This window comes from Oryctolagus cuniculus, chromosome 13, assembly GCF_964237555.1.
Source record: "Oryctolagus cuniculus chromosome 13, mOryCun1.1, whole genome shotgun sequence".
Lineage (NCBI taxonomy): Eukaryota > Metazoa > Chordata > Mammalia > Lagomorpha > Leporidae > Oryctolagus > Oryctolagus cuniculus.
Genome location: NC_091444.1, coordinates 90,372,563 through 90,398,082, shown reverse-complemented (window position 1 = coordinate 90,398,082; position 25,520 = coordinate 90,372,563). Strand labels below are relative to the sequence as shown.

The following is a 25,520-nucleotide window of genomic DNA, read 5'->3' as shown; positions in this document are numbered from 1 at the left end:
CCCCCAGGGATGAAACTCACTATGGGATTGGGCTGCAGTGACTGGTACTCCCAGGGCTTCAGAGATGAGTTGGAGAATCAGACTAATGACAGAAGGGACTTCAGGGACAATGCTACCTCAAAGAATTCTTTAAACAAGGAGAGATGACTGGGTTTCAAAAGCTGCAAACCATAAAAACGGTATACATTTTTATAGCAGGGGACTGTTGTTGCTAAGTAAAGCTAAGAGCAGTTGCAATCAGACACATGTCAAATCATTGTTGCACAGCATGCTGTAATCAAATATACATGAAAAATTCCCATTATCTCATTTTCCAACCACTCAGCTGGTGAGGGTGCGCGCGTGCGTGTGTGTGTGTGTGTGTGTGCTCTCTGTGTGCTCATATGTTGGCTGGCGTATGTCTGTGTGTTTGTATGCTTGTGTGTCTCTGTAGCTGTAGGTGAGCGTGTGTTGGGAGTAGAGAGTGAACTTGATCCTCCGCTGCATGTTGGAGCGTCTAAAGGCTGGAGAGGTGAAGCTACCGTGGGTTCTGCAGCCTGTTTCCAGTCCACCAGTCTGAGTAGGGCTCAGTCCAACACTGGAAGAAAGGAAAAGTCAGAGTGCCCGGATTCTGGATCCCTGGGGAAACTGAGACCAGAAGACCTATGAGCAAGCGTGGGAGAGGTCTGTTAAGCAAAGGGTTGGGATGCAGGGAAGGGAGAAGGTGCCAGGCAGCCCTCAGTACACTGTCAGCGCCATGTGGTAAGCATATCTGATTCATCTACCACATGGTTTGATGGATGGCCAAGGAGTAGCAGGGTCATTAGGAGGAGGAGAGCGAATTAGAAGTGAGGTTGCCTCTCCAATCCAGTCCAATCTTGTTTTCTGTTTCCAGCCACCCCGACATCTCTAATCCAAGTTCCCCCTTGAGATCTGCCTCTCTTCTACAAATAGAGCTCATGCATCCACTAACAAGCACTTCTTTGCTTTCCTAAGCACCTTGCAAATGCTGCCATTTGGGAGAGAGAGCACAGCACTGAAACCCTCTGTGGTCTGAAGTCAGGACCCTGATTCTGGACAAACATTACTAACTGATGCCAGGAGCCTAGCCAGAGTGCCTGGAAGCCCTGCTCACACCCCACACACATCCCTACCTCCAGCTCAGATGCTCTGACCTGGCCCCGCCTCCCAATCAGACACGGGGTCTGGGGCTCTGCCGAGGAGCAGAAGCGGTGGGTGCAGAGCTGAGGCAACGGCAGAGGTGCAGACTTGCCAGCACCGAGTGTACTCTGTCTCCTAAACCCTCTAGAGAGGGCTTCGCGCCTTTTTCTTGGCCTCCTCCACAGCACAGGGTGAAAGAGGACCGCTTGATTCCCAGGTGGAGTGGAGCTGGTCTCAGCCAGGGTGGGACATCCCCAGGGCAGGGCAGACTGACAATGCAAAGTGGTAACTGGCCAGGCATGCAGCTCAGGGAAACTGGGCTTGGGCCAGACCTCTGGGCACCCTCAGAGCCAAGTGCTTTTGCTGCCAGATCTTCCCTCAGAAGTGAGTTCCTTTGAATTGCTGAAAGGTATGAAAGGCAACCCGGCTTTTTAGGAGCCCTGCCCCAGGCAGAGGAAGTGGCTGTGTGTGGAGGAGGCCAACGAGAGGCAGAGGTCAGCAAGGTGCCTTCTGAGCAGGGCTTGCTGCAGCCTGCTGGGACAAAGGCAGGAAGCCGAGCAAACGCTCACTGTCCGGGGTGACCCCCTGTGACCCTCCCCCTATTAAATGAAAAATGCCTGGACAAGCTCCCTGGTGAGAAACGCTTGCACAACACTGACGTCAGTTCTGGTGATGGGAGCGGGTGGTGGTTCTTTCACCTCCAGCAAAGTTGAATTCCCAAGTGTCCCAGGACATCCTAGAGCTACACAGCTCTCTTGCAGGGAGCTAGCCTGAGATTAGTGGCCTGTGTGCTGCATCCTACGAGGTGGCTGGCCCCTCCCCTCTGGGCCCCAGGGCTGGCTGTTTTTCTGGGCTGCACAATTTCGGAGATTGAAAGCCAGTTATGGCCGGCACCGCAGCTCACTAGGCTAATCCTCCGCCTGCGATGCCGGCACCCCGGGTTCTAATGCCGGTTGGGGCACCAGATTCTGTCCCGGGTGCTGCTCTTCCAGTCCAGCTCTCTGCTGTGGCCTGGGAAGGCAGTGGATGATGGCCCAAGTGCTTGGGTCCTGCACCCGCATGGGAGACCAGGAAGAAGTACCTGGCTCCTGGCTTCGGATCAGCGCAGTGCCGGCCGTAGCAGCCATTTGGGGGGTGAACCAACAGACAAGGAAGACCTTTCTGCCTCTGTCTCTAACTCTGCCTGTCAAAAAAAAAGCCAGTTGTGGGGCTGGCACTGTGGCATAGCAGGTAAAGCCGCCGCCTGCAGTGCTGACATCCCATATGGGTGCTGGTTCGAGTCCCAGCTATTCCACTTCTGACCCAGCTCTCTGCTATGGCCTGGGAAAGCAGTAGAAGATGGCCTAAGTGCTTGGGCCCCTGCACCTGTGTGGGAGACCTGGAAGAAGCTCCTGGTTTCTGGCTTTGGATCAGCGCAGCTCCCGCCGATGTGGCCAACTGGGGAGTGAACCAGCAGATGAAAGACCTCTCTCTTTCTCTCTCCCTCTCTCTGTGTAAGTCTGACTTTCAGGTAAAATAAATAAATCTTTAAAAAAAAAAAAAAAGCCAGTTCTGTTAAAGTTGCTGACTCTTAACCATACAGCCCAGGGTATCAACAAATTGGGCAGAAAGCATCAAAAACAGAGGTGCTGAGACTTCCAGACCTGTCCCCACTCAAACCACTGGGATTAATCCAGGCCCTCATGGTCCCCTGAGCTAAACCAAGCCTTAGCCCTGAGCCTGCCCCTCAAGCTGTGCTCCCATTCCCCTACCCCCAGGCCCCCAGAGTGCCCCAGGACCACAGAACAGCCCTACTCTCACCTGCCCCAGTGGGTGCCCAGGTATGGTGAAGACAGATGCCACCCAGGATGAGGCCCATGTGCCACTGCCAGTTCCACGCACCAGGCTTACAAAATAACTTTTTGTCTGGCATATTGGTCTTGCTGACACCCCTTAATCCTGGCCAATGGGGGGCATGGGGAGCAGGGGTCAGTGAAGACGTGTGCCTAATTCTTTTTTTTTTTTTTTTTTTTGACAGGCAGAGTGGACAGTGAGAGAGAGAGAGACAGAGAGAAAGGTCTTCCTTTTTGCCGTTGGTTCACCCTCCAATGGACGCCGCGGCCGGCGCGCTGCGGCAGGTGCACCGCGCTGATCCGATGGCAGGAGCCAGGAGCCAGGTGCTTTTCCTGGTCTCCCATGGGGTGCAGGGCCCAAGCACCTGGGCCATCCTCCACTGCACTCCCTGGCCACAGCAGAGAGCTGGCCTGGAAGAGGGGCAACCGGGACAGAATCCGGCGCCCCAACCGGGACAGAATCCGGCGCCCCAACCGGGACTAGAACCCGGTGTGCCGGCGCTGCTAGGCGGAGGATTAGCCTAGTGAGCCGCGGCGCCGGCCGACGTGTGCCTAATTCTGCTTCAAGTGACCACAACAGAGGAGGTTTGCAGAATGCAACGGAGCAGCTAGGGGCAAGTGGGAAAGGGTCTCCATGGGCCTTGGTGTTCACCCTGCTGGAAGATACTGCAGCCTTGTGGCAGCAGGTTCCCGCAGTCTCAGGCCTCCGACATGAGGAGCAGGGTGGAAAAGTAGAATCGGAAAGGAGAGGAATAATTGATGACGGATGGGCAGGGAGAGAAAAGAGCTGAGAACTGCCTCGGAGTCCACTGAGTAGTGACCATATCATTTGCTACCTACCCACGCAGTTAAGACCGGTGCATCTACCAGCCACACACTGACTCCTAGAACAACAAACAGCAGGTCAGGTCCTCCCCGGGTTTCCCATACTAAAAACACGCTAACAGCCTAGAGGAGGGAAAGCAACGTGCTCACGGGCTCATCACAGACAAAGCACTCACCAGCTTTCTCAATCTCCGCAAGAAGGGCATTTTTTGTCTTTCCAAATGAACCATCCATTAAGAGCGGCAAGGGCCAAGTTGCAGCTGCTTAGCGCCCCCTGCTGGCTCTCCCGAGAGCCAAGAACTAGCACTGGGAGGGCGGCCGGGAGGGTGACCATGATGCTTCTTCGCAAAGAAAAGGAGGACCCAGGCCCTTCTGTGTCCGTGTAGGCAGTTCTGAGGCAGAAGGGAGAAAGAGGCACCACTGGTGTCGTAAAGGAATGCTGACCGCTTCATTCCTAAAATGCAAATGGCTCTTCCCATTGAGAGTGACAATGGCAGTAGACTGTACTCAGCCTGAATTCAGGACACTGCTGAGTCCAGGTTGTGCTGCGCTGGTTTAAGCTGCAGCCTGCAGGGCAGGCATCCCAAACTGAAATGCCAGTTGGAGTCCTGGCTGCTCTGCTTCCAATCCAGCTCCCTGCTCACACACCTGGGAAGGCATCAGAAGATGGCTTAAGGGTTTGTTCCTTTGCTATTCACCTGTGAGATCGGGGTGGAGCTTCAGACTCCTGGCTTCAGCCTGGCCCAGACCAGGCTGTTGTAGCCATTTGGGGAGTGATCTAGCAGTTGGAAGATCTCTACTTTTTGTCTCTTCCTCTTGCTGTCTCTCTGCTTTTCAAATAAATAAATCCTGAAAAAAAATACTATAAAGAAAAGATGGATGGTATCTAATTCTTAAATGAACACAATCATAGAAGCATATATAGATATACAGAAAACATTAAAAATAATTTTTGAGTGTTTACCATGTGCCAATAAAATTATTCCATATATTTTTTTAAAAAAGATTTATTTATTTATTTGAGAGGCAGAGGTAGAGAAAGTCTTCCATCTGCTGGTTCACTCCCCAAATGGCTGTAATGGCTGGAGCTGCGCTGATCCGAAGCCAGGAGCCAGGAGCTTCTTCCAGGTTTCCCACAAAGGTGCAGGGGCCCAAGGACTTGGGCCATTTTCCACTGCTTTCCCAGGCCACAAGTAGAGATCTGGATCAGAAGTGGAGCAGCCAGGACTCAAACCAGTGTCCATATGGGATGCTGGTACCGCAGGCAGCTGCTTTACCTGCTACATCACAGTGCCGGCCCCCCCATACACTCTGCAGCCATCCTACCAGATAATACTGGATCAACTGTGGAAAATGGAGCACAGAGATGTAAAGTGACCTGCCCAACCTTGCAGAGCTAGCAATTAGTGGAGCAGGAACTGACATGGTAAGCAAAGACCAGGTGGGAGAGAGATTCTGTTACTTAAGTCACAAGTAGTACTGCCTCCTGCCTGGGTGAAACCGATCATGTTTCCCAGGAGTGATAAGGCACTCTGGTCTGTTGCTTTCTCTTTATTCTTATTCCCCTGGTAACCAAAACAAATCAATGAACAAGGCGGTCAAGTTAAGGTCATTTGCCTCTGCCCATAATGAAGACTAAGCCCAACCAACTTCCCTCCCAAAAGTGGCACATTTTCCCCTGTACCAGGTTGCCACAGAGAGAGGGACACAAGCGAAGACCCAATTTGGGGCAGGCCACAATGCAAATTAGCCCAGGTTACAGAAACATCTGAATCACTTCTCAGATCCTGTTTTCCACCTATTCCATCGTAGTAAGGTTGCCATTTGCATAACAGAAGTAAGTGCATTGAGAGGCAACCTTAACTACAGCTGACCTGGCTGTGGCTCTTGGTCCTAAAGCCTGCTGTTGCAGGGAATGTAAGAGATTCAAGAGAAATAACCCAGTAGCACCTGGTGCCAATAGTGGGGGTTCCTTACTTTTAGAGAGCATTAAACATAGAAGTCTCCACTCCAACTACAGGGAGGATTTGATGACGTGGAGGTAAGAGGGGCTGGGGGAGCAAGTTTCAACCTCGGAACAGACCATGTCCTAGGGTCCTGGCAGGACCACAGCCCTCACACATCACCTGCAGGTGACCGGCTGGCAATGCCCCACCCCCACCCCACCCCCGCCCTGGTATTACACAAGAGCAGAGTTAAACTGGCAGCAGACTGGAGCACTGAAGTGCCAGGGACATTCTGTGAACAAAGCACAAAGGGTAGAAGGAAGAACAAACTACGCTTGTCCACCATTCACACAGAGCTGTGTTGTGTTTATCCAACATCACAGGGTTCGTTTCATTCAAAAGCCCCTTTCATCACCACCGCTGTCAGTCCAGTCTTTCCCCGGATGATCAGCACCTGAGCTCCACTGTGGCGCATGGATTCTGTGGCTCCACTGAAAACCCACCTGCTGGGATCTGTGCGGGAGGGGTGGACAGCGTACCTGGTGATATCCCACCCTTCAAGGAATCACTCCCTCCTGCTTGTCGCGGCAGAGCCGGAAGGACTTCCAGAGACCTGCTGGAAGGCCGATGTCTGGGGCTCTATGTTCACTGATTTATGGGAGACTTTCAGGGCCGGGATGACACCGTCCTCCTGCCTAGTTTGTTTCCATGGCACTCTGAGCTGGCATCAAGGGCTCCCAAGGCCCATGGACCCGTCTGCCCTGCAGCCTGTACCCCCCACCCGATCCAGACCTCTCCCCAGCTCACGCAGCCCTGGAGCCTCCAACCTCCCCCCCCCCCCCATCAGCTAATCCGCAGAGCAGCGTCCTCTCTCTGTGACGCTCCCTCAGCTAAAAAACTCACAGAACTTAGGAAAGCAAGGATTGGGGCTACCATTGTGGCACAGTGGGTAGCAGCTGCCAGGGACTCCCGCATCCCCTATCACAGTGCCCATCAGAGTCCTGGACTCCCGCATCCCCTATCACAGTGCCCATCAGAGTCCTGGACTCCCGCATCCCATATCACAGTGCCCATCAGAGTCCTGGCCGCTCTGCTTCCAACCCAACTCCCTACTAATGAGTCTGTAATAGCAGCGGAGGTCAGCTTGGGCCCCTGCCAGCTGCATGGGAGACCCCAATAGAGTTCCAGGCTCCTGGCTTCAGCTTGCCCCGCCCTGGCTGTTAAAGCCATTTGGGGAGTGATCAGCAGGTGGACAATTCTCTCTCTCCCTCTTTCTCTCTCTCCGTCTCTCCCTCTCTGTCTCTCCCTCCCTCTCTCTTTGATTCTGCCTTTCAAATAAATAAATAAATCTAATAAAGAATCATTGAAAAATAATTTATCCTTATCTCATGCTAATGCTAAACTTCCAAATAAACACCTGCTACTGTAAACAGAATAATTACCAAATCACCAAAATGCCTAAGTTCTCTTCTAAACAAATTCTACCACACCACTTTTCTTGCTGGGCTCAAAGAACTTCCCATTTGCCGAAGGCTTCTGAGTGCTCATCATTTCCACCCTTCCCCTACCTATTAGACCAAACCTTTGAAGCCCACTGCCTCTTGCAAAAAAGAAGACGTGAAAACCACAGCACACTAGACAGTCTGATTATTGTTGAGGGGCGTCGCAGGACTCACTCTCCACTTGGTAGTTCTATCACAAACACACAAAGCAAGCAGAAGCAGAAAGTAGGCAGGAAATGAATACCAGGCTGACTGGAAACCAGAGAAGACCTCTGTGAAGTAATAGGATCAGGAAAAGGGAAGCCTGGAAGTATTTCTTTTTGAAAAATCAGAGCTATATTCCACGGCTGAAGTTGAGTTGCGCCAGCCAAGCGTTAGCGCGATGCTCCCGCTACATGCCTGGCTTTGCGTTTGCAATTAGAAGTGGCCTCAGAATTGATCTAAGCTCTTCTAGAAAAAGGAAATCCACCCTTATAGGTCCAAATTTTTCCAGTTTGCTAAGTGGCTTTTCCTGCTCTGCTTCCAGGTTATGACATGAGTGAGTCTGTTTCTGACGACAGGGAAGCCACAGATGTACCACGAATCGTGGACTCGGCTCAGGTGAGAAGCTGAGGAGCCTGGGACGTGGGCCAGCATTGTGCCGGTGGCTGCTATGTTCAAAACTGCAAGCAGGAGACGAGGGCTGAGATTGATGTCGATGGGTGCAGTGGGGACCCCACACCGCCTGGGAAGCAGGCTGCTCCAGGAACACCGTCTGGGGGCTACAGGCCTGACTGCTTCCTGGGGTGTTTGAGCTGAAGTCTCTTTCAGATCAAAGCAGTATTCCGAGCAGGGAGCTTTGTAAAAGAAGCGGTTTGACCAGGACTGTCTGAATTTCTGTTCTAGCTGGGGAAATACAGATCTGAATCCTTGCTAGTCCTAGAACTCTGATGATTCTCTGGGCTGATGGAATTAATAAGAGGCATACCCCACCACGAATATAGTCACCACTTTGGCCAGTGTGGGACTTCAGACACAGGTGATGTCAGTGCGACACAACACCAACTTGACCTTGGAGAAACCAGGCCTGCTTTGCTCAGGAAAGGGAAGAGTAGAAGACATTGCTATCAGGAAAACACTTTGAACAAGAGCATGAGGTGGGGGCCAGAGCTGTGGTGCAGCAGGTTAAGCGGCCGCCTGCAGCACTAGCATCCCATGTGGGCACTGGTTCTAGTCCTGGCTGCTCCACGTCCCTGCTACTGTGCCTGGGAAAGCAGCAGAAGATAGCCCACACATTTTTGGGCTCTGCACCCATGTGGGAGAACCAGATGAAGCTCCTGGCTCCTGGTTCCGCCTGGCCCTGCTCCAGCCATTGTGGACATATGGGGAGAGAATCAGTGAATGGACAGTCTCTCTGTGTCTCTCCTCTCTCTCTCTCTGTGTGTAACTCAGACTTTCAAATAAACAAATCTCATTTTCAAATAAAAGAAAATGAACTTTTAAAAAGTAGAAAATGACATTAAAAAAAAAAAACAAAGAAGCAGCAGGAGAGGGAAGTGAAAAGTTTCCAAGAACAGAGTGACTGTCCAGAAGTTAAGAAACATTTGCAGGAGGGAGTGACAGAAAGCGAAGCTGGGGCTGGTGCTATGGCACAGCAGGTTAACACTCTGGCCTGAAGCACCAGCATCCCATATGGGCGCCGGTTGGAGACCTGGCTGCTCCACTTCCAATCCAGCTCTCTTCTATGGCCTGGGAAAGCAGTAGAAGATGGCCCAAGTCCTTGGGCCCCTGCACCCGCATGGGACACCTGGAAGAAGCTCCTGGCTCCTGGCTTCAGATCAGCGCAGCTCTGGCTGTTGCGGTCAATTGGGGAGTGAACCATAGGACGGAAGACCTCTCTCTCTCTCTCTCTCTCTCTCTCTCAGTGTGTGTGTGTGTAACTCAGACTTTCAAATAAATAAATATTTTAAAAAAGAAAAATAAATAAAGTGAGGTTAACTGAGGTCATCAATAATGAAGGCACCTGGGGGACTTTTGAAGAGGAAATCAAGGTATTAGAACCCCTATTTTACAATGATTTCTCTGATATCAAAGCATGGAGAAGATATGAACAAGGAAAAAAAAAAAACAGAAGGCAGAAGAAGCTTCTGGAAGCTCACAGCAGCATCCAAACAGAGCACCAGGGAACCAGAGGGGAGAACAGAAGAGAGGCATGCAACACGCAAGAAGGCGACCTTCAGTGTCTGCGTGGCTGTAGGACACACAGAGGGAGTGAGGACGGTGCGGGCATGCTGAGCCTCTGAGTGTCTGTCGACCAGGGCAGGATTTCGCCCCGAAGCTGGTCTGTCTGCAGACACCGGTGCATGCAAATGCTGCCTGCACATCAGAGCCCAGGTCCTATAAGCAGACACAGTTCTCTGCCACAAACCAGCTGAGCCTGGGGGACCCTGGCCTCTCTGGTGACAGTTTGCATTAGGGTGAGTTTCAAGTGTTCTAATCAAGACCTAAAAATGATCGTGTCCAAACGAGGCAGGCCTGGAATGCTCGCTCCCATAAGGGTGCATACACGTCGTAACCCAAGGTGGGAGTGGCACCTGCGCAGGGCTGAAGGCCCCAGATCCTCCTCCCCAACTGTTCTGCCATTTCTATGGTATTGTGCTGTTGGCATTTTCCAAACTGGCTTCTCCACCCTCTTCCTGCTCCAGGCAGCAGGATGGAGAAAGGGGTGGAAAGAGACCATCCACTTCTCTTCGAAACACCATCGGGAAGTTGCACCCAATCGCTTCAGTCACAGCCCTTTGGCCAGAACCTAGTATGTCACTACATCCAGGAAAAAGAGAACCTAGAACATGGAGTCTTGATCCTGGACAGCTTGATGCCTGGAGCCTGCGGCAGCTCAGTCCTGATGAGGACCTGAGGGTGGTGGCCAAGGGTTGACAGAAGGTGGTGGAGGGCACAGGGGAGGAAGGGTTCCGTCCCCAACCAGGGGGAGGCACAGCAGCAGGGGCAGGCTTGCTCCATTTTTTTTTTTTTTAATTTGACAGGGTTAGACAGTGAGCGAGGGAGAGATGGAGAGAAAGGTCTTCCTTCCATTGGTTCACCCCCCAAATGGTCACTACGGCCAGCCCGCCACTGGCCAATCCAAAGCCAGGAGCCAGGTACTTCCTCCTGGTCTCCCATGCTGGTGCAGGGGCCCAAGCACTTGGGCCATCCTCCACTTCCTTCCTGGGCCACAACAGAGAGCTGGACTGGAAGAGGAGCAACCAAGACAGAATCCAGTGCCCATATGGGATGCTGGCGCCGCAGGAGGAAGATTAACCAAGTGAGCCATGGCCTCAGCTCCAGGCTCGCTCCTTTTGAACCAGCTAAAGGAGAAATTCCTCATGACCCCAATGACCTAAGGACCTCCCACTGGATCCCACCTCCCAAAGGCTCTACCACCAGGCTGGGGTCGGAGGCTTTAGTCAGAATACAGCTTTGAGGACTATACAACATATTCAGACCATAGCCGGCAGGGAGCCAGCAATTGAAATAAGGTAATTAATTCAGGGCAGCCACTGTGGCACAGTAGGTTAATCCTCTGCCTGCAATGCTGGCATCCCATATGGGTGCTGCTTCAAGTCCCAGCTGCTCCACTTCCAATCCAGCTCTCTGCTATGGCCTGGGAAAGCGGTGGAAGATGGCCCAAGTCTTTGGGCCCCTGCACTTGCATGGGACACCTGGAAGAAGCTCCTGGCCTCTGGCTTCAGATTGGCCCAACTCTAGCCATTGCAGTCATTTGGGAATGAACCAGCGAATGGAAGACCTCTCTCTCTCTCTCTCTCTCGCTCTCGCTCTTGCTCTCACTCTCTCTCTCTCCCTCTCTGTAACTCTACCTCTCAAATTAATAAGAAATATAAATAAAGTGGTCGGCGCCACGGCTCACTTGGCTAATCCTCTGCCTGCGGCTCTGGCACCCCAGGGTTCTAGTCCCGGTTGGGGCGCTGGATTCTGTCCCGGGTGCTCCTCTTCCAGTCGAGCTCTCTGCTGTGGCCTGGGAAGGCAGTGGAGGATGGCCCAAGTGCTTGGGCCCTGCACCCACATGGGAGACCCAGAGGAAGCTCCTGGCTCCTCCTGACTTCAGGCCAGCTCTGCTCTGGCTGTTATGGCCTTTTGAGGGGTGCACCAGCAGATGGAAAATATCTCTCTGTCTCTGTAACTCTGCCACTCTGCCTTTCAAATAAATAAAATCAATCTTTGAGAGAGAGAGAGAGAAATATGAACGGTCAGTGTGGCTGCAAAGCCATGTTTGTTCCTTCTGGGGAAAGATTTAGGAATAACCCAAACAGAACTGGTATCAGTTTAATAGTTTTGCATATCATTTAAATAGAGCTAGAGGAGACAAAACTGGAGAGAGGTGTTGAATACATTTCCTAGGTTGAACATGGAGTGGCAAGAACACAATGTCAAAAAGAAATGCAACCTGTCTATGGGAAGAGGAACCTACAGATAGTATCTAAAAGGGTAACATTATCTTAAAGGAAATATAAGCAGACTTTTTACTAGAAAGAGGTATTTAAAGAAATCTTGGAATTAGGTGTTCCTTTTTTTTTTTCTTTTGACAGGCAGAGTGGATAGTGAGAGAGAGAGAGACAGAGAGAAAGGTCTTCCTTTTCCATTGTTTCACCCCTCCAATGGCCGCTGTGGCCGGTGCACCATGCTGATCCGAAGCCAGGAGCTAGGTGCTTCCTCCTGGTCTCCTATGCGGGTGCAGGGCCCAAGTACTTGGGCCATCCTCCACTGCACTCCCAGGCCACAGCAGAGAACTGGACTGGGAGAGAAGCAACTGGGACAGAATCCAGCGCCCCAACCGGGACTAGAACCCGATGTCCCGGTGCCTCAGGCAGAGGATTAGCCTATTGAGCCTCGGCGCCAGCCATAAGGTGTTCCTATCAAATTCAGTATCTATAGACCAGAAAGAGGAGATATTAGAGGAGATAGAAAAAATGGAAAACACAAAATGGACTATTATATGTGGTATCAAACCAGCTTGTTAAAATAAATATGAAACCTGGGAAGAACTGTTATAATCCAAAAGTTGTACCTATGAAATTTATATTTGTTACATTAAAGCTTTCTATAAAAAAAAAAAGAAAGAAATATGAAACCGAGCAGAATGACTAACGTAATAGGACTGGAAATACCAAGTGTCAGTGAAGATTTAACGCAACTACAACTGTACTTCTGCTTGGTGTGTTGGTGCTGTTTCATTTTGGAAAATTGGTAGTATCCACTGAAGGCAAACACACTCCTACATGCTGATGCAGCAGCTCCTCACCTCGGTAAACACCCACAATGAAATGGCTGTGTTTGTCCACTGAAGACGCACACCTGTGCACTCAGGCCAAATTTATGCACTAGAGCAGAAACCGGAAGCCTGGTCACCATAGAGTCCCTTTCCCTTCTCTTGGCTTTAAAGCCTTCCCAGATTTCCTGCTGTATTAGTGATACGATTTTACTTGCCATTCTTACTTCCTAAAAGCTCACCGTTCTAAACCAATGAGATCCCTCATAGTCCTGGGTCCCCACTGGGCTGGGTAAGGAAGTGACAAGAGTAGGTGTGTCACTCCCCACGCCTGGGCCACACAGCTGGGTCAAAGGATGAGAGAATGGCAGCAGAGCCTGGGGAGTTATAAACAGAGAATTAACTACCCTGGGAAGCTCTGCTGCTTTATCTGCCCTGGAGCAAGATGTTTATGTTTCAAAGGGTAATAAACCTGGTTCCTTTCACTTCCATTTGGAGAGGTTGTTACAACCCAGAGACACCAGTGTTGTGATTTAAAAGTGGAAGCAATCAATTTACACAAGAACTAATAAACATATAAAAACACACAAGCTCACCAGCACAGAAAAAATAAACAACAACAACAAAATCCAATAGGGCTTCCGTTAATCAATCTGAGAAAGAGTTATTGAATTTCTAAATATCCAGTGTGGGAAAGGGATAGGTGAGCCTTCTCACAGGCTGGGGGAGGAAGGTGCTTAAGCAGGAGTTGATAAATGCCTTAGCACAGGCACACTCATTGTCCCTATTTAGAATTGTCCCAAGGTAATGTAATGGACCCAGGTAAAGATTGCTACTCCAAGGGGCTCATCACAGGAAAACCTAGCAGTCTAGCTATAGCAAGTTGGTTAAAAAAGTTAGGATATAGCTAGCAATTTTGAAAGGCTGTGCGAAAAGATCTAATGACATTAAAAATATTCAGTATATGCAAATATTATGTGAAGAGCAATTTACAAACATTATGCAAAGAGTGTGGAGATTATACATGCATATATATATATATATACACACACACAAGTGTACACAGTATCAAAAGCCAAAATTACACCAAATTCAGTTGTAGATCTAATTGGCTCACAATCACACTTCCTGCATTGGGGCAGCCCCTCTTTCTGAAACCACACAGAATGAGAGCTCCTACTAGGCAACAGAGCAGGGGTCTTGAAAGGTGAGAACAGGAAATAGAACAACAGAAAAAACTGATTGGTTAACATCAGATTACTTCTTTTGTTATGCGTTCAATTTCAGCAGAGGGGAATTCCTCACTAGGTTGACCCAGCTGGAATGGAATCACCTGTTTCCAGGAAAACGCGGTCTCTTCCCACACCTGCTTCTGTTGGATAGAGCACTGAGTGGGAGGGCCTCCATCTTGCCTAGTTTGGTGTGGTCTGTTGGAGCGACTGGAGGAGCTGGGTCCAAAACAGTAGCCCCCCATAATTTTTGTTTAACAGTGGACAAACTCTAGCAGTCAGTATTAGCAAATTGATGGGAATATGGGATATTTAAATTTTCTTCCTTCTGCTTATCTGCCTGTTCTAAGTTTTCTAAAATGAGGACTCATTAATGCTGGATTAAGAAAACGATAAGATTTTACCAGTCCGGACCCTTGATGTTCCCTCCACGTGCTGGTCAGGTTTTACGGTTTTCACAGTTCAGTTCACTATGGGTAAATGGGTATATGTGAGCTGTCTGCCACTTGCCGCTGTTTCTGTGACAGTCCATTCCCAGGTCCAACAGCTAACCTGGCTGTTTGACTTGTGACCCTTAATATAAAGGTAAATTGGGCCCCTACCTGTATAGTCTTCAGTAAACTGAAATTGTTGGCTCCCAGCCAGGGATGAGAATTCCTCAAAGAAGAGCTGTTCTTTGATGGATTAGTGGGTGCATTCTGAACTTGCCCTTTTGGGTAAGTGAACACAGGTGCCCATCAGCTCTGCCCAAGTCACCGCTCACAGGAGTCGCTTCCTGCACAGATGCTGTCGCAAGATTCCATGGACTGTTGTCTCCGAGGGCCTTGTCCATTGGCCAGGGAGCCATCCTAAAGAGAGGGACAGACTAAGAGCAGAGGGAGTCCCGCCTGAGCTGGTTGCTGTGCCGGAGCTGGACAAGGCTACCAGCGCCCCTAGCTCCCAGCCACCCTGGGGATGTTCTAACAGTCCCCCCTAGCTGCTGGCTCCTGCAGGCCCACACAAACATAAAGGCTTTTTCCCCATAGAAAGCCCACATGGAAATGAAAAGTGAACTGTAGCGAGAAAGCAGAAAGTGTAGAAGCAAGGGGTCTGTGCTCAGAGCTGTCCACCCACCGCAAGTGTGTGGCGCCATCTCTCAATTGATGGCCTGTCGACAGCCCAATCCTACAGGGCTCTTTTCCTTAATTGTTTGACGCATGGACAAACCTGTACCCACCCTGCCATCGTCCTAGGAAAACTCACCAAAATGAAGAGTGGTTACAGAGGCCACACTATCCACGAAGTTGAAGATACGCATGGTCCGGCTCCTTGCAGAAAAGGTCTCCCAGCCTCCCTGCCCTAGATAGTGGAAGACTGCTGGGGCTCACCCTGTCACCCAGACATAGTCCCCAACAGGTTCCCCATACCCACGTCACAAAGCTGTCCACCTGGGCTGGGCATTTGGCACAGAGGTTACGCTCGGAACACCCACATCCTATACTGAGTGCTCAAGTTGTGGTTGCAGTCCCAGCTGCTCGCCTTCCAATGCCAGCTTCCTGCTAATGTGCACTCTGGGAGACATTAGGCAATGACTCAAGTACTAGGGTCCCTGCCAGCCACATGGAAGACCCGGATGGAGTTCTGGCCTCCTGGTTCTGGTCTGGCCCAGTTCTGATTGGTGCAGGCATTTGGGGAGTAAAGATGAAAGCAGATGAAGAGGATCTCTCTCCCTCTCCCTTTCTCTCTTCCCTTTCAGATAAAATGGAAATCCATTAAGTACAAACCAAAGACAAACGCAGTCTATTGCTCTTTTTTTTTTTTTTTTTTTTGATTTGACAGGTAGAGTCATAGACAGTGAGAGAGAGAGAAAGTTCTTCCTTCCCTTGGTTCACTCCTCAAATGGCCACTACAGCCAGCGCTGTGCTGATCCAAAGCCAGGAGCCAGGTGCTTCTTTCTGGTCTCCCATGGGGGTGCAGTGGTCCAAGCACTTGGGCCATCCTCCACTGCCCTCCTGGGCCACGGCAGAGAGCTGGACTGGAAGAGGTACAACCGGGACTAGAACCCAGTGCCCACATGGGATGCCAGCACCGCAGACGGAGGATTAACCAAGTGAGCCCTGGCACCGGCCCCAGCAGTCTACTGCTTTCAAGGAGAGGCGCAGAAAGTCTGCAGGGAGGTGATGATATAGAGAGTCTGGGGGAGGTGGTGCTGGGGGAACAGAAAGGGAGAAACAAATGAGAGGGAGATGCAGACAACTTCAGATCTGCAAAGGAGGAGACAGCAGTTCAAAACCCTGTGGATTAGGGCGGGCACCGTGGTGTAGCAGGTAAAGCTGCCTCCCACAGTGCCAGCATCCTGTATGGATGCCGGTTCGAGTCCCAGCTGCTCCACTTCTGATCCCGCTCTCTGCTAATGTGCCCAGGAAAGCAGTGGAAGATGGCCCAAGTCCTTGGGCCCCTGCACCCATGTGGGAGACCTGGGAGAAGCTCCTGGCTCCTGGCTTTGGCCTAGCCCAGCTCTGGCTATTGTAGCCATTTGGGTATGAATCAGCAGATGGAAGATCTCTCTCTCTCTCTCTCTCTCTCTCTCTCTGTGTGTATATATATATATATTATATACATGTGTGTGTGTAACTCTGCCTTTAATTATATAAAATAAATCTTTAACACAAGTAAGTAATATAACTAAGTGGTTTCCCACAAAAAAATTTAGTGTATGGATTCCAAAAACATAAAAAGTGTAATGATTGTGTTGTGCTCAGCACTGACAGCTGATGGGGCCGCCCCCTGCCCTCTCCCTCCAGAAAAAAGCACCCAGGCTTACTGCTCTAGGGAGCTGACTGACTGCTTAAATCAACGAGCCTGCACAGGAATGGGACACAGTGAACAGGATGGGGAGTGTATACAGAAGTCCACCGGCACCCGGAAGAGGGAGAGGGCAACCGCTTGTTTTGTAGAAGAGATTACATGTAAGCTGCGCCATGAAGAGAAAAGGGAACATAACCTTTGGAGCGTTTGGAGGGCTTTGGACTGGAGAAAGGAAGCACGATGGGGCTGGGGGACAGGGACTGGGAAGGTAAAAGCCAGCTCATGCAAACCTGCACCAGTCACGCTAAGAGACTTACGTCTGACAGCCACCCATCACCCAGTGAATGTTGCACCCCCAGTTTTGGTTCTTAGCTTCGTCTGTTCTCTCAAGATCAAAAAATGGCTCTGGGGTTTCCTCTTTTCTTTCTTAACCTCTGGTGAACTCTTTTAACCACAGAATAATGTGTTTCTTTGTTTCTCAGTATTGCCCTTTGGGAGGTTTTCAGATTTCTGAAACCCTGAGTAGGTGGGGCTACTGCTGTTTAGGGAAAGCCCTTACACCCACATCAAGGACAGTGAGACGCTGATAGATCTAATCCAGCACCTGAAGGGAGGACAGGTGCAAACTCAGAGCAGCACCAGCCACACTTCCATTACAGATATGGCAGGGACTTACTTTGCTTTTTAATATTTTATTTATTTATTTGAGAGTTAGAGTTACAGAGAGAGGGAGAGGCAGAGAGAGAGAGGGCTTCTGTCCACTGGTTCAATCTCCAAATGGCCACAACGGCTGGAGCTGCACCGATCCGAAGCCAGGAGCCAGGAGCTTCTTCTGGGTCTCCCATGTGGGTGCAGACTCAAGCATTTGGGTCATCTTCCACGGCATTCCCAGGCCATAGCAGAGAGCTCGATCAGAAGAGGAGCAGCCAGGACACTATCCAATGCCCATGTGGGAGGCTGGTGCCACAGGTGGAGCCTTAACCTACTACGCCACAGTGCTGGCCCCAATATTTTCTTGTTCTAAGCTCTACAAATACCAACACAATGCTGACTATATATAAACTCCCCCTCCTCCCCTCCACTCCCCCTCCTTCTCTTCCCAGTTCCTGACTTCAGCCTGGTCCAGCCTGTGGGCATTGGTGGAATGAACCAGCAGATGGCAGATCTCTCTCTCTCTCTGTCTCTCAAATACATAAATAAAACTTGAAAAATACCCTCCAAGTAATAAAGCATCCAAAGTTTCTTACTTGGACCCTGACTTCTTTTTTTGTTTTTTAAAGATTTGTTTATTTGAAAGTCAGAGTTACACAGAGAGAGAAGGAGAGGCAGAGAGAGAGAGAGAGAGAGAGAGAGAGAGGTCTTCCACCTGCTGATTCACTCCCCAATTGGCTGCAATAGCCGGAGTTGCGCTGATCCAAAACCAGGAGCCAGGAGCTTCTTCCGGGTCTCCCAAGTGGGTGCAGGAGCCAAGCACTTGGGCCATCTTCCACTGCTTTTCCAGGCCATAGCAGAGAGCTGGATCAGAAGTGGAGCAGCCAGGACTCAAACTGGCACCCATATGGGATGCTGGCACTGCAGGTGGTGGCTTTATCTGCTACGCCACAGCGCCAGCCCCGACCCTGACTTCTGACTTCCACCCACCTACCCAACATCACCCTGATAACCAATAAGCAGCCTGCACTTGCTCCATCTTGTCTTCTGCATCTCTCTCCTACAAGAGTGTGTTTTCCCAAGGTAGGCACCAGCAGTATCTCCCACCACACGTGCTCTTCCTCAGTGCAACGCTGACAGACATCCACGCAGTACCAGGGCCCACATCCCTCTTTCTTGAACCTGGACCCATCTTTGTGACTCCCTCAAATAACAAGAGAGGAGGCTAGAGCACTTCCAAAACGAAGGCATTAAAACAGCAGGCACTTCACCTTGACTGCTTGTGGGGATCCACAGGAAGGGCCTGGCCAGCACACACTGGAACTCGGCGGAGGGGCAGAGCAAGGTGTGGGCCCAGCCAGAGTGATGATGGGCTATTTCAACTAATGCCACCTGCAGCCATCCCCACAGGTTGTCCATTAGGGAGCAGATCAAATAACCGCTGGTGTTGTAAGCTACTGAGTGGGGGCTGGCTGTGACCTAGAGTAGATAACCTAGAATGCCCCCAAACTGGCTCCTCCTACAGCTCTCCCTCACTCTGATAATAGAGCCCTTATCCACTCCATTGCTCAGACCAAAAGCTCACTCCTCATCAACAAACAAATCCAGTAGAGTGTACTTTGAAAATGTATTCAGGAGGTCTAGCACCGTGCCATAGCAGGTAAAGCTGCTGCCTGCAGTGCCGGCATCTCATATGGGTGCCGGTTCGAGTCCCGGCTGCTCCAGTTCAAGTCCCGGCTGCTCCAGTTCAAGTCTTGGCTGCTCCACTTCAGATCCAGCTCTCGGCTACGGCCTGGGAAAGCAGTGGAAGATGGCCCAAGCCCTTGGGCCCCTACACCCGCGTGGGAGACCCAGAGGAAGCTCCTGGCTCCTGGCTTCGGATCAGCTCAGCTCCAGCCAGTCGGCCAATTGGGGAGTGAACCAGAGGGTGGAATGCCTCTCTCTCTCTCTCTCTGCCTGTCCTTCTCTGTGTGTGTAACTCAGACTTTCAAATAAATAAATAAATCTTAAAAAAAAAAAAAAGAAAGAAAGAAAATGTATTCATTTCTTCCCACCGCTATCACCTCTCAGGATTGTTTCGATAGCCCCTAGGGCTTCCCCCTGCCTCTCAGCCCGGACCCACCACAGCCTCTTCTCCACACACCTTTAGCAGTAATTCTTCTGCCCAGTCCCTTAACATCCGCATCTCACTCAGTAAAAGCAAATTGTCCCCAGTGACCTGTCAGCCCCCACATCTGTCACAGCTCCACGCCTGATTCCAGCTTCCTGCCAATGTGCAGCAGGCAGGCAGCAGGTGCCTGCCACCTGAGAGACCTGGATTGAATTTCTTGCTCCCAGATTCTGCCTGGCCAAGCCCCAACCCAACTGTTGTGGGCGTTTGCAGATCTCTGTGTCTCCGTCAAAACAGACATATATATATATATATATTATATATATATTAATGTTTCCAAGGATTTCGTCCTCTGCCCCATCTCCTTTTGCCCACTCCCTGTGGCACTGTTCTTGCAGCTCCCACCTTGGGGTCCTTGTCCCTGGAGGATTCAGCCCCCAGATACCCGCAGAATTTGTCCCCTGCCCCCCCTTGGGGGTCTCTCTTTTTTTTTAAATTTTTATTTGACAGGTAGATTAGAGACAGTGAGGGGGGGAGGGGTCTTCCTTCCGTTGGTTCACTCCCCAAATAGCCGCAACGGCCTGAGCTATGCCAATCCGAAGCCAGGAGCCAGGTGCTTCCTCCTGGTCTCCCATGCTGGTGCAGGGGCCCAAGCACTTGGGCCATCCTCTACTGCCTTCCCAGGCCACAGGCAGAGAGCTGGACTGGAAGAGGAGCAACTAGGACTAGAACCAGCGCCCATATGGGATAACGGTGCCGCAGAGGATTAACCTAGCGCACCACGGTGCCTGCCGTTTTGGGTCTCTTTTCAAAGATCTCTCTACTGAAGAATCCCACCACCACCCCCACAAAATACGGCATCAGCTCGTCCCTGTTCTCTCTCCTGCGCACCCAGCCATCTCACCACGGTTCTTGGCACCTTGACACCTTCTGATACCACACTTGTTTCCTTGCCATGCCGGTCTCTCCCACCTCCACCCCCACCCCACGCCAGCCCCCAGCCCACAAGCAGGAATTGCTCCAGGCAGACAGGAGCTCTGCTTGGCTGCACAGCCCTAGGGAGGAGTGGATCCCCGCTGAGTATCTGCTTAAGCAGTGTACACATGAATGAATGACTCCGGAAACCAAAGGAGGGGCAGGAGAGTCTGACCCTTGAGTCTGCTCCCTGAAGATCGCTTTTCTTTAATAAACCACACAGCATGAGGGCGGGGCGGCGGGGAGCCGGCGAGCTAGGGGGCAGTGGTCGCGGACGCCCAGGGTTGTCAGCTCAGGGGCATCACGGCACAAGGAGGCACGGGCCCGGATTCGCTGCTGGAACCCGGGGGTTACATCCAGTCCCTTTGTGGAACTTCTAAACACCTTTTATTAGTGAAAACATTTTCTAGGCTGGCGCCGCGGCTCACTAGGCTAATCCTCCACCTAGCGGTGCCGGCACACCAGGTTCTAGTCCCGGTTGGGGCGCCGGATTCTGTCCCGGTTGCCCCTCTTCCAGGCCAGCTCTCTGCTGTGGCCAGGGAGTGCAGTGGAGAATGGCCCAAGTGCTTGGGTCCTGCACCCCATGGGAGACCAGGAAAAGCACCTGGCTCCTGGCTCCTGCCATCAGATATCAGATCAGCGCGGCGGCCATTGGAGAGTGAACCAACGGCAAAGGAAGACCTTTCTCTCTGTCTCTCTCTCTCACTGTCCACTCTGCCTGTCAAAAAAAAAAAAAAAAAAAAAAAAAACATTTTCTACACAATGAAGCCAAAAACTTAAACCAGTATTTATGTGGTTCCGCTTTATTTGCTATGGTTCACGGCGCTTGAGATCTCAGGGGTACCGGGTCTTCTGCGATGACAATATGACTAATAGCAAAAGATTTCTTACTAACAAAGCAAATGGTGGTTTAGGCAGTGGAGGAGGCTGTGTAGACTGGACTTTAACACAATGCAGTCTGATAAGTTTTTTAAACTTACTGTCAATTGAGTATGGTTCCAGTAATAAAATAGAAAAATCGAGAAGAGGGACACAAAGAAATAAATGGCATTTGGCAAGATGGACTATCAGTAGCAACACAGACTTTTAGCAATAGATTTGAGCAACACGTGGAATATCACGGTTTCTCAGAACTGTTTTCACGGTAATAATGGGCACATAACATCGGGTTGTAGCCAAAAGTATGATGACAATGCCAACTATACTGTGATGGGAGAGAGACTTCAGAAACTACTGCTATGTTACAAGATGAGGATATATCTAGTGACGGGATGAGGATGTCATTGTGGAAGCAAGCCAAAAATTACAAGAGAGTCCAGTGGCATCATGGCGTTGAGGATACTTGTGCCATTTTTGTTGGCTGGCTTTGGAACAGTTTCAGCTGACACGGTTTTAGATACAGTACAGCACTGGGAGGTGTTCAAAAAAGTTAAAGTTGTCATTTTAGTTCCTGCACTCCTTGGTCTCAAAGGGAACTTGGAAATGACATTGGCATCCAGATTATCCATGGCAGTAAATATTGGGAAGATGGATTCACCCACTGAAAAGTGGAATGGCCGGCGCTGTGGCTCAATAGGCTAATCCTCCACCTTGCAGTGCTGGCACACCAGGTTCTAGTCCCGGTCGGGGCGCCGGATTCTGTCCCGGTTGCCCCTCTTCCAGGCCAGCTCTCTGCTGTGGCCCGGGAAGGCAGTGGAGAATGGCCCAAATGCTTGGGCCCTGCACCCCATGGGAGACCAGGAGAAGCACCTGGCTCCTGCCTTTGGATCAGCGCGATGTGCCGGCTGCAGCGCGCCAGTCGCGGCGGCCATTGGAGGGTGAACCAACGGCAAAAGGAGAAAAGTGGAATCTGGGGCTGGCTCCGTGGCACAGCAGGTTAATCATCCACCTGCGGGTTCTAGTCCTGGTTGCTCCTCTTCCTATTCAGCTCTCTGCTGTGGCCTGGGAAGTAGAAGATGGTCCAAGTCCCTGGGTCCCTGCATTCATGTGGGAGACTAAAAGAAGCTCCTGGTTCCTGGCTTGGGATCGGCACAGCTCCAGCAGTTGCAGCCATCTGGGGAGTGAACCAATGGAAAGAAGACCTTTCTCTGTGTCTTTCCTTCTCTCCTCCCCCCCCCCCCCCCCCCGGACAGGCAGAGTTAGACAGTGAGAGAGAGACAGAGAGAAAGGTCTTCCTTTTTCCATTGGTTCACTCCTCAATGGCCGCTGAGGCCGGTGCACCGCACCAGGAGCCAGGTGCTTCCTGCTGGTCTCCCATGCAGGTGCAGGACCCAAGGACTTGGGCCATCCTCCACTGCCTTCCTGGGCCACAGCAGAGAGCTGGACTGGAAGAGGAGCAACTGGGACAGAATCCGACGCCCCAACCGGAACTAGAACCCGGTATGCCGGCGCCGCAGGTGGAGGATTAGCCTAGTGAGCCACAGAGCCAGCCTCTCCTTTCTCTCTCTGTCACTGTAACTTTACCTCTCAAATAAATAAATCTTTAAAAAAAAAAGTGAAATCTAATAATTGGCAACTTGGCTTTAAAGCAGGTGCAGGCAACAGTCATTGGTTTTCTAGCAGCTGTAGCCACAATTCTACTGGGCTGGATTCCAGAAGGAAAATATTACCTTGATCATTCCATATTTTTATGCTCTGGCAGTGTGGCAACTGCCTTCGTTGCATCTCCCCTGCAGGGAATAATAATGGTTGGGGTTGGCCGGCGCCGCGGCTCACTAGGCTAATCCTCCACCTTGCGGCACCGGCACACCGGGTTCTAGTCCCGGTCAGGGCGCCGGATTCTGTCCCGGTTGCCCCTCTTCCAGGCCAGCTCTCTGCTGTGGCCCGGGAAGGCAGTGGAGGATGGCCCAGATGCTTGGGCCCTGCACCCCATGGGAGACCAGGAAAAGCACCTGGCTCCTGGCTCCTGCCATCGGATCAGCGCGGTGCGCCGGCCGCGGCGTCCATTGGAGGGTGAACCAACGGCAAAGGAAGACCTTTCTCTCTGTCTCTCTCTCTCTCACTGTCCACTCTGCCTGTCAAAAAAAAAAAAAATAATAATGGTTGGGGTTGTCCTTGGTTCAAAGAAGACTGGTATCAATCCTGATAATGTTGCTATACCCATTGCAGCTAGTTTTGGTGACCTTATAACTCTGGCCATATTAGCTTGGATAAGTCAAGGCTTGTGTGCCTGTCTTGAGAATTATTACTACATTTCTCCATTAGTTGGTTTGAGTTTCTTAGCTCTAACTCCTATATGGATTATAGTAGCTGCCCAACATCCAGCCACAAGGACAGTTCTCCACTCAGGCTGCAAACCCGTCACAACTGCCAAGGTTATAAGCATATCCTTATTCTGGATACAACTGTATCGACCCAAACTTGGTTGGCATTGTTGTTTCCACACCTGTCATAATGGTATTGGTGGCAATTTGGTGGCCATTCAAGCTAGCAGGATTTCAACCTATCTTTATTTACATAGCAATTCCAGAATTGCCTGATGAACCCAAAGGCTGTTACTACCCATTTAGAACACTTTTTTGGTCCAGGAGTAAATAATAAGTCTGCCCAAGTTCTGCTGCTTTTAGTGATTCCTGGACATTTAATATTCCTCTACACTATTCATTTGATGAAAAGTGGTCATACTTCTTTAACTGTAATCTGCATAGTTGTATACTTATTTGCTGCTGTCTTACAGGTATTTACCTTGCTGTGGATTGCTGACTGGATGGTCCACCACTTCTGGAGGAAAGGAAAGGACCCAGATAGTTTCTTTCTTTATTTTTTAAAGATTTATTTTATTTATTCGAAAGACAGAGTTACAGAGAGAGGTAGAGACAGAGAGAGAGGTCTGGCACTGTGCCAATCTGAAGCCAAGAGCCAGGAGATTCTTCCGGGTCTCCCTTCTGGGTGCAGGGGCCCAAGAACTTGGGCCATCTTCCACTGCTTTCCCAGGCCATAGCAGAGAGCTGGATCAGGAGAAGAGCAGTCAGGACTAGAACTGGCGCCATATGGGATGCCGGTGCTTCAGGCCAGGGCTTTAACCCGCTGTGCCACAGCGCCAGCCCCCAGATAGTTTCTGTATCCCTTACCTAATGGAACTGGGTGATCTGCTTGGGACAGCTTTGTTGGCCTTATGTTTTCATTTTCTTTGGCTTATTGGAGATCGAGATGGAGATGTTGGAGACTAATCAAACCTACAAATTGCTTTCAAATTACTGAGGAGGAAGACACAAGACAACCACTTCTGGCTCTCTTTCAAAACTCTTAAATCAGTAGTTTGATTTTTGCCAGGGTAAACTTCAGTTGGCCCTGAGATTAAATAAATGGCCTTAACATTTTTTTTAAGGAATTTGTGTTGAAACCAGAATGAATAGTATTTGTGCTGCTTTTTGCAGAAAAAATTATCATTTGACATAGACATAGATACATGTTCCAACTCTGAAATTAATTAAATATGAAAAAAATTAGAATGTTTGACAATGAATAATTTTAAAACCACAGATACAGTAGAAATGTACTTTCTTATTGTTTAACTGATAACTCAAGGTTAGAGGAAACAGTGTTCTAGCTCTTAGTGTAATTGTTTTGTCTCACAAGTGTGTTACACTACAAAGCATACTGTCAAATGAAAGATGCCCCAGTGAGGCCAGCACTGTGGCACAGTGGATTAACATCCTGGCCTGAAGCGCTGGCATCCCATATGGGCGCCAGTTCGAGACCCGGCTGCTTCATTTCCAATCCAGCTTTCTGCTATGGCCTGGGAAAGCAGTGGAAGATGGCCCAAGTGCTTGGGCCCCTGCACCTGTGTGGGAGACCCAGAAGCAGCTCCTGGCTCCTGACTTCGGATCGGCGCAGCTCCAGCCGTTGCAGCCAATTTGGGAGTGAACCAGCGGATGGAAGACCTCTCTCTCTCTCTTTCTCTTTCTCTCTCTCTCTCTGCCTCTCCTCTCTGTGTAACTCTGACTTTCAAATAAATGGTGCCCAGCCAAGGTTTCAGTATTTTTAAGTATGTTTACCTCTATGCTCACCAAGGATAAATTCACCAACTATTTGTTCTTAAACTGACCAAAATAATTCTGCTGAGCACAAGATAAATTCACTTTTACCTGCATCTAAAATTACCCTGTGCTAATGCTAACTCAATTTCAACTTCGCCAAGTTCTTGGCAGGCTACCCTTTACATACAGAATGATCTTGAGAGATCATTAATGAAAGCAATGAGCCATTTTAAATGATTGATTTGTTGAATAAAATATTGGTATTTTTCAAGCAACCTGAT

At 50.3% G+C, this 25,520-nt stretch overlaps 1 long non-coding RNA gene and 1 pseudogene across 3 annotated transcripts in view; one reads left to right on the top strand and one right to left on the bottom strand.

Moving 5' to 3' along the window:
- Nucleotides 1-6,593: 6,593 nt before the first annotated feature.
- Nucleotides 6,594-25,520, bottom strand: part of LOC103345811 (2-iminobutanoate/2-iminopropanoate deaminase) — an 83,522-nt gene continuing 64,595 nt past the window's right edge. Inside the window, exons 3-4 of one of the 3 annotated variants that reach the window (XR_011381659.1) lie at nt 14,340-15,075; nt 6,594-14,207 (exon numbers count right to left, since the gene is read on the bottom strand). This is a non-coding gene — a long non-coding RNA (2-iminobutanoate/2-iminopropanoate deaminase). Of the gene's footprint in view, nt 15,076-25,520 lie in introns of all 3 variants that reach the window. The other 2 variants (XR_011381658.1, XR_011381657.1) reach the window with 2 other exon arrangements.
- Nucleotides 20,676-24,589, top strand: LOC100343943 (solute carrier family 41 member 2-like; annotated as a pseudogene).